Consider the following 7,500-nt stretch of genomic DNA (forward strand, 5'->3'; position numbering starts at 1 on the left):
AAGACAGCGATGGCGCCACAGTGCCCGCCTTTCGACGCCACCCACAAAGCCTGCAGCCTCTGTCGACCATAGCACCCATTCTCCAGTGGCTCTGCCGCACGAAGCCGTGGACCGGCAATGACTCCACCCGCACCCGTTCGTGGACCACCCCAACCGCCAAACGCGCACCTCCAGCGATGAACGGCGGACGTTTCCCGCACTCGTAAAGTGCAATCCACCCCTATAACTTGCGTTTTCATGAAGAGTTATTTCCAATATGCGACATTCCCGCTGTCCCTATACATGAGCCGCGACCTGTACCACTTACGAGCGAGAGACGCGATCGCGTTGCTCACTGTTACGGCGTCCGATACCGAGCCATCAGCATGTCGGTCCCCATGCGCGTTGCACTCGCACTCGCACTCGCAAAAACGTGGGGCAAATATATTACGCGGAAGAGTTATAACAGACCGAGCCCCACTGCATGGGGGGAGTCTTTGTCACTAATGTACACAGATAGAACATTGTGGACTGGAACCAGATTACCCGTACACACGGCGCTGATTAGTAATCAATGCAGAGCCATCAAACTACAGAAAATATATACAACTGTCCGTATACATGCTGAAAGAGTCTGCCCACAATGGGAACCACACGTCAGCCAGACACTCTGATCACGCACCACTCTCTGCTTCTAACAGGCGCACATACAATATGTAAGCACCAGCATGGAACAACATCCAGTGCATCCTCTCCGCCACATTACACAATCCACACTATCACAACCAGACCAGGAGGTCCATGCGGAAAATAGAATATCCCACCCTTTCGACATCCACCATTGCGCAGATAAGGCACCAACACCCACACATGTCCTATACAACGGTGCACCCAACATCACAATAGTACCTCCTGTCACAGCGCACAAACAATGACATGAGTCAAAGACACAGGTCTGACACAAGCATAGAATTGGAGCGCCGCCTCTAATAAGCCAAAGGTGCATCCTGACGTGACAAATCTCATCATGTCACAAGCATTCACTTACTATAATCACTATCAACGAACCTGCCGCCCCGCCCCCACCCCCCCCCCCCCACACCTTTCCTTACAACAACGTGTAACCTAACCTAACCCATGTTGTACCTTAACCTAACCCATGTTGTACCTTAACCTAACCCATGTTGTGCCTTAACCTAACCCATGTTGTGCCTTAAACCTAACCCATGTTGTCCCCTAACCTAACCCAAGTTGTCCCCTAACCTAACCCATGTTGTCCCTTAACCTAACCCATGTTGTGCTTAACCTAACCCATGTTGTGCCTTAACTCTAACCCATGTTGTCCCCTAACCTAACCCATGTTGTCCCCTAACCTAACCCATGTTGTGCCTTAACCTAACCCATGTTGTCCCCTAACCTAACCCATGTTGTGCCTTAACCTAACCCATGTTGTCCCCTAACCTAACCATGTTGTCCCCTAACCTAACCCATGTTGTCCCCTAACCTAACCCATGTTGTGCCTTAACCTAACCCATGTTGTGCCTTAACCTAACCCATGTTGTCCCCTAACCTAACCCAAGTTGTCCCCTAACCTAACCCATGTTGTCCCCTAACCTAACCCATGTTGTGCCTTAACCTAACCCATGTTGTGCCTTAACCTAACCCATGTTGTGCCTTAACCTAACCCATGTTGTCCCCTAACCTAACCCATGTTGTCCCCTAACCTAACCCATGTTGTGCCTTAACCTAACCCATGTTGTCCCCTAACCTAACCCATGTTGTGCCTTAACCTAACCCATGTTGTCCCCTAACCTAACCCATGTTGTCCCCTAACCTAACCCATGTTGTCCCCTAACCTAACCCATGTTGTGCCTTAACCTAACCCATGTTGTGCCTTAACCTAACCCATGTTGTCCCCTAACCTAACCCATGTTGTCCCCTAACCTAACCCATGTTGTCCCCTAACCTAACCCATGTTGTCCCCTAACCTAACCCATGTTGTCCCCTAACCTAACCCATGTTGTCCCCTAACCTAACCCATGTTGTCCCCTAACCTAACCCATGTTGTCCCCTAACCTAACCCATGTTGTCCCCTAACCTAACCCATGTTGTCCCCTAACCTAACCCATGTTGTGCCCTAACCTAACCCATGTTGTGCCTAACCTAACCATGTTGTGCCCTAACCTAACCCATGTTGTGCCTTAACCTAACCCATGTTGTCCCCTAACCTAACCCATGTTGTCCCCTAACCTAACCCATGTTGTCCCCTAACCTAACCCATGTTGTCCCCTAACCTAACCCATGTTGTCCCCTAACCTAACCCATGTTGTGCCTTAACCTAACCCATGTTGTCCCTAACCTAACCCATGTTGTCCCCTAACCTAACCCATGTTGTCCCCTAACCTAACCCATGTTGTCCCCTAACCTAACCCATGTTGTCCCCTAACCTAACCCATGTTGTCCCCTAACCTAACCATGTTGTCCCCTAACCTAACCCATGTTGTGCCCTAACCTAACCCATGTTGTCCCCTAACCTAACCCATGTTGTGCCTTAACCTAACCCATGTTGTGCCTTAACCTAACCCATGTTGTCCCCTAACCTAACCCATGTTGTCCCCTAACCTAACCCATGTTGTGCCTTAACCTAACCCATGTTGTGCCGTAACCTAACCATGTTGTCCTTAACCTAACCCATGTTGTGCCTTAACCTAACCCATGTTGTGCCTTAACCTAACCCATGTTGTGCCTTAACCTAACCCATGTTGTGCCTTAACCTAACCCACGTTGTCCCCTAACGTAACCCACGTTGTCCCCTAACGTAACCCACGTTGTCCCCTAACGTAACCCACGTTGTCCCCTAACGTAACCCACGTTGTCCCCTAACGTAACCCACGTTGTCCCCTAACGTAACCCACGTTGTCCCCTAACGTAACCACGTTGTCGCCTATCGTAACCCACGTTGTCGCCTAAACCTGCTCTGTAATTGTTATACGACTCGTTCAATTAGTGTAGTGTTGCCCACCCGCAACCCTCGCAATATAGTTCGCTACTCGCACTGCCCCGCTCCCCTGTGTATCGCTTCATGTTAAACACCTTGCAAGTCTTGCCTGACTTTCCACATGCTCCTGCTGTACACTGTAATGTGGATGGCAGCAGGGCGTACATGCCGCCCCCCCCCCCCCCCCACCTCTCCCCACGTCCCCACCTTGCCCCCTGCCTTCGCAAGGTGGTTGGTGACAAGTTTGCATGTTCAATGCCCTTCGCATGCGACGTACGCAGGCTACGTTGTGGTGGCGGCCTGTGTCAACTGTCCGCTGATGTCGTACGCGTGAACCACAATCTGTACTGCACATTCGTCCTTATGTACTGAATGATACATCGTGGCACATGTGTGACCGTACAACGACTGCGCCCAAAAACGGCGGACCATACAGTGCAAATATTGTGCACGCAGCTACGTGTCGTCTCCCTATGAGAGCTGGATTGCAGTGTGGTACGCCATAGAGACGTGTGGGGAGGAACGGACGCCGTGGATGGCGATCAGCATGAGCTGTCTGTTGATGTATTCGGACCTAGTCGTCTCTCCTCACACACCGTGATGGCATGGTGCAGCGCGTTCCATATCTGCGACATGCTACAGAAGCCGGTTGACAGTCGTTCGAGCAATGGACATCGCATACGTACGGGGGCCACCTTCCACGTATTGTCTAGGCGTGCACATTTTGTTGCGTGTATGTGGGCAGACGTAGTGTGGCGTGACACCTGACACAGGCATGGCAATAATGGTTGAAGTTGCAATGGCGATGGACGCCTACGTTTTCTGGTGAAGTTACGCAAATGAAGAAATGGTAACCCGTTGTGGTGCGGTTGTTCTCGCTAGGGTGAATCGGTGATGGCGACGATAGGTTGAGGTACTAACCGGTTGTTCCAGCGATACCCACCATGCCGACGAAACTGAACGGCATCTGGGTGTGAAGCGATACGCGGCGGTGGCTGGGTGGGACCGTCCCCGGCCGGTGAGGGGGCGCCTCCCGGCGTGCTGGCCGCGCGGTGCGTGGGCGCACGCGCTACAGCCGGCTGGTGGGGGCGGCCAGTGCAGGCGCGCCGGCCGACGGACGCGGCAGGCGTCGCAGCTGCGCGCCGGCGCACCCTGCGCGCGGCGCCGTGCGGCCAAGTAGGTCCTCGCGGGCCCGGTGCGAAGCGCGGTGGACATCTGCAGTGTGCTGGTCCGATTGAGGACTGTGTGGCGTTGAGGATGCGCCGCCGCCCGGCGCTCGGCGCCGCGACGCCGTCTGCTGCTCGGTCGCCCCAGCGGTTCTCGCTGGTGGTTTGTATCGCAGCTGTGCGGATGTGTTGGCGTGTGCGCTGTGCTGGGAGAGTTCGCTTCGGCACCCAAGTTGGGGCTTTTGTCCTTCTGTGGCGCTGGCGTTGGAGCTGCCGGTCACCGTAGGTGGCGCGTGTTGTCCTCCCGCCGGCAATGCCACGACAGCACGCTCCCGGGCCTCTGTCGGCAGCGGCAAGCTCAGTTGGGAGCACGGGTGGTCGCACCGAAAGCGTCTACTCGCCTAACTCCGGGCGATTGCGCCTCTCTCGAACCCGACCAAGTACTTGGGACGGCGCTGCGCGCCGCCGGGACCTGAGAGGGTTTCGAGGTGTATTGTGCAGGGGAGCTCAGCCTCCTCCTGTTTGCAGAATGATTGAGCGGACGCTTGCGTGTTCGCGCGGGCCCCCGGACACACTCCCGGGCGGCCGGCTGCTCAGCTCTAGTTGACGCAGCTCCCTGGTTGATCCTGCCAAGTAGTCATATGCTTGTCTCAAAGATTAAGCCATGCATGTCTCAGTACAAGCCGCATTAAGGTGAAACCGCGAATGCTCATTAAATCAGTTATGGTTCCTTAGATCGTACCCACGTTACTTGGATAACTGTGGTAATTCTAGAGCTAATACATGCAAACAGAGTCCCGACCAGAGATGGAAGGGACGCTTTTATTAGATCAAAACCAATCGGTCGGCTCGTCCGGTCCGTTTGCCTTGGTGACTCTGAATAACTTTGGGCTGATCGCACGGTCCTCGTACCGGCGACGCATCTTCAAAATGTCTGCCTTATCAACTGTCGATGGTAGGTTCTGCGCCTACCATGGTTGTAACGGGTAACGGGAATCAGGGTTCGATTCCGGAGAGGGAGCCTGAGAAACGGCTACCACATCCAAGGAAGGCAGCAGGCGCGCAAATTACCCACTCCCGGCACGGGGAGGTAGTGACGAAAAATAACGATACGGGACTCATCCGAGGCCCCGTAATCGGAATGAGTACACTTTAAATCCTTTAACGAGTATCTATTGGAGGGGCAAGTCTGGTGCCAGCAGCCGCGGTAATTCCAGCTCCAATAGCGTATATTAAAGTTGTTGCGGTTAAAAAGCTCGTAGTTGGATTTGTGTCCCACGCTGTTGGTTCACCGCCCGTCGGTGTTATAACTGGCAGTATCGTGGGACGTCCTGCCGGTGGGGCGAGCCGAAGGCGTGCGACCGCCCCGTGCGTGCTCGTGCGTCCGAGGCGGACCCCGTTGAAATCCTACCAGGGTGCTCTTTATTGAGTGTCTCGGTGGGCCGGCACGTTTACTTTGAACAAATTAGAGTGCTTAAAGCAGGCAAGCCCGCCTGAATACTGTGTGCATGGAATAATGGAATAGGACCTCGGTCTATTTTGTTGGTTTTCGGACCCGAGGGTAATGATTAATAGGGACAGGCGGGGGCATTCGTATTGCGACGTTAGAGGTGAAATTCTTGGATCGTCGCAAGACGAACAGAAGCGAAAGCATTTGCCAAGTATGTTTTCATTAATCAAGAACGAAAGTTAGAGGTTCGAGGCGATCAGATACCGCCCTAGTTCTAACCATAAACGATGCCAGCCAGCGATCCGCCGCAGTTCCTCCGATGACTCGGCGGGCAGCCTCCGGGAAACCAAAGCTTTGGGTTCCGGGGAAGTATGGGTTGCAAAGCTGAAACTTAAAGAATTGACGGAAGGCACCACCAGGAGTGGAGCCTGCGGCTTAATTTGACTCAACACGGGAAACCTCACCAGGCCCGGACACCGGAAGGATTGACAGATGATAGCTCTTTCTGATTCGGTGGGGTGGTGGTGCATGGCCGTTCTTAGTTGGTGGAGCGATTTGTCTGGTTAATTCCGATAACGACGAGACTCTAGCTGCTAACTAGTCGCGTGACATCCTTCGTGCTGTCAGCGATTACTTATCTTCTTAGAGGGACAGGCGGCTTCTAGCCGCACGAGATTGAGCAATAACAGGTCTGTGATGCCCTTAGATGTTCTGGGCCGCACGCGCGCTACACTGAAGAATCAGCGTGTCTTCCTAGGCCGAAAGGTCGGGGTAACCCGCTGAACCTCCTTCGTGCTAGGGATTGGGCTTGCAATTGTTCCCCATGAACGAGGAATTCCCAGTAAGCGCGAGTCATAAGCTCGCGTTGATTACGTCCCTGCCCTTTGTACACACCGCCCGTCGCTACTACCGATTGAATGATTTAGTGAGGTCTTCGGACTGGTACGCGGCATTGACTCTGTCGTTGCCGATGCTACCGGAAAGATGACCAAACTTGATCATTTAGAGAAGTAAAAGTCGTAACAAGTTTCCGTAGGTGAACCTGCGGAAGGATCATTACCGACTAGACTGCATGTCTTTCGATGTGCGTGTCGTGTCGCGCAACACGCTACCTGTACGGCTCGCAGTAGCCGTGCGCCGCGTGCGGAACCACGGTGCCTCTCAAAACTAGCGGCAATGTTGTGTGGTACGAGCGCTTGAAGCGCTGGAGCGGCTGGCCTGCGGCACCTGGGCGCCTGGCGCCGGTTTTGAATGACTTTCGCCCGAGTGCCTGTCCGCTCCGGTGTGGAGCCGTACGACGCCCGTCGGCCGTGAGGCGTTGGACACAGAACGCTGGAACAGGGGCCGCCACACGCCTCACTCCCGCCTATGCGACCGTCTCGAAAGAGACGGCGGAAACTTGAGAAAAGATCACCCAGGACGGTGGATCACTCGGCTCGTGGGTCGATGAAGAACGCAGCAAATTGCGCGTCGACATGTGAACTGCAGGACACATGAACATCGACGTTTCGAACGCACATTGCGGTCCATGGATTCCGTTTCCCGGGCCACGTCTGGCTGAGGGTCGGCTACGTATACTGAAGCGCGCGGCGTTTGCCCCGCTTCGCAGACCTGGGAGTGTCGCGGCCGCCTGTGGGGCCGGCCGCGTCTCCTCAAACGTGCGATGCGCGCCCGTCGCCTGGCGGTTCGCATACCGGTACTTTCTCGGTAGCGTGCACAGCCGGCTGGCGGTGTGGCGTGCGACACCTCGTACAAACGACCTCAGAGCAGGCGAGACTACCCGCTGAATTTAAGCATATTACTAAGCGGAGGAAAAGAAACTAACAAGGATTCCCCCAGTAGCGGCGAGCGAACAGGGAAGAGTCCGCACCGAACCCCGCAGGCTGCCGCCTGTCGTGGCATGTGGT

The 7,500-nt window shown here is 54.5% G+C and overlaps 1 non-coding gene and 1 pseudogene across 1 annotated transcript; both read left to right on the top strand.

The window, feature by feature from the left end:
• Positions 1-7,004: 7,004 nt before the first annotated feature.
• On the top strand, positions 7,005-7,160 carry LOC124729409. Its single transcript, XR_007007661.1, has one exon. It is a non-coding gene; the product is annotated as a 5.8S ribosomal RNA (ribosomal RNA).
• Positions 7,161-7,349: 189 nt separating this feature from the next.
• The window catches only part of LOC124729422, a 4,214-nt pseudogene continuing 4,063 nt past the window's right edge, over positions 7,350-7,500 (top strand).

This window comes from Schistocerca piceifrons, unplaced genomic scaffold (genome assembly GCF_021461385.2).
Source record: "Schistocerca piceifrons isolate TAMUIC-IGC-003096 unplaced genomic scaffold, iqSchPice1.1 HiC_scaffold_1208, whole genome shotgun sequence".
NCBI lineage: Eukaryota > Metazoa > Arthropoda > Insecta > Orthoptera > Acrididae > Schistocerca > Schistocerca piceifrons.